This window comes from Phaethon lepturus, unplaced genomic scaffold (genome assembly GCF_000687285.1).
Source record: "Phaethon lepturus isolate BGI_N335 unplaced genomic scaffold, ASM68728v1 scaffold5720, whole genome shotgun sequence".
Classification (NCBI taxonomy): Eukaryota; Metazoa; Chordata; class Aves; order Phaethontiformes; family Phaethontidae; genus Phaethon; species Phaethon lepturus.
Genome location: NW_010511047.1, coordinates 40232 through 41987, shown reverse-complemented (window position 1 = coordinate 41987; position 1756 = coordinate 40232).

Below are 1756 nucleotides of genomic sequence, written 5' to 3'. Positions count from 1 at the left end.
CTGAGAGGCGGTTGTGCTCCTAGAAACACACACTTATACTGCGAACCAGCCCCGAGCGCTGTTGCCCGTCGCAACTAGTAAAATTCAGGTGTCAAGAGGCCTATGTAGCAAGCCCAGCTCATACACACAGAGGCACTTTAAACACTTCTGAAGACTTTTTAGTAAGATTTATGGATACGGTAAGGAATATTTGCACTGCAGACTTCTGCTTAGATGCAATTCAAAGCAGGTAGTGACAGGAGCCGTTCAATCTCTCTTCGTCTCCTGGGTAGATGGTGTAAGGACTGACGGACAGGACACGTTTAGCGATCACACAAGTGGGTGATCAGTCCCACAGAGTCCAGCGAGGAAAACGGTCTGAATGCTGCAGTACTTTAATTTGCACATCCACAACCACACCACAGCCGAGCACTGTGCACGTCAGCAGCCCCTTAGTCTCCCTACCCAGCCCTACGCAGCTTCTCCAGCAATTCTCTTCCTGTGCAGTACAGCCAGGGCTGCCTGCAAGCTTTATCTTATCTTCCACTTAGTCACTCCAGCTATTTTCCTTTCCTTCCAGGTTTCTTTCTTGTTTTGAATGCAAGCTTTAACCTATTTTAACCCTATTGTTTTAGCTAATTTGTGCTAACGATCTGGTTGCATTACTGCTGATGCATGCCTGTTTATAATCAAATTCTCCGGAGATAATCCTTATGGGGCAGCAGACCACTCCCAACGATGGCTAAGCTCACTTCACCAGAAGTTTACTCCACATTTTATGTTCCTGTAACAAGACAATATGAAGGCTCCCTGCGCTGTCTGCAGTCCATCTGACTTATTTTCAGTGAGATGAAATTGAAAACAGTTTCTTCGATATTGTTCATAGCATAAGCAAAATGCTTGATTGGGTGGTAAGCTCTGATGAGCTCAAAACCTGCAGGTGAAACTGAGAATCTTCTCGGTGTTAATGAGGCTAGAAGTTGTGAGGTAAGTGCTATGTGTTTTTTCTGGTTTAATTTCCAAATGAGTCCAATGTTGTGGTGAAGGTGTGAAAACACAGAAGAATTTGGATGTTACCAATGGGCTTGTAGAAAGGAAGCGTTCTCTGCCTAGCAGGATGTGCTGTGGGATAGATCACGGAGCACAAAGGAGAAATCAGAGGATGACAAAAGAGACAGCATGTGTAGTTTCCTTTCTAAACCTCAAATGTTACTTTAACTGTGGAGTTTTTTCCTTCCCAGGCAGCAGTAGTCCACTACTAGACCTAGCAATAACCTTTGCATACATCTTTAGTGTATTACATAGACTGAGGATGTAATTTGATCTTGTAACAACTTCCTGGTGTGTAGATAATCTACATGAGAAAATAAACTCTTACCATTTTAAAGCATTTAATTATTTTCTTTTTAGAGCAACAACAAAAATTTTATTTTGAAATCCTAAGACAATGATGGAAATACTAACATGGTGCAATGAATAAATGCAGGTGTTTACCTGTTGTATGCTTTACTCACTTCAGAAAAAAAGGGCTAAATTTTTGTCATGGCAATTCCCCTTCTGTTAATTCAGCACACAGCTGTGGGCACTACCCCTTTTACTTAGCCCTTTTTTTCCTTAATCAGTTCACTGCAAGCAAGAATTAAAAATTTTCTTTAGGAAGTTTTTAGTGCTTATTCCTCCTTGCACTGTTTGGAGCTGCCTTCAGACTCTCAGCCACTAACCTTTGGAGTGGTGCTTTCTTCAGGTTACAGGAGCCAACTTCTGGATATTTTCTTCA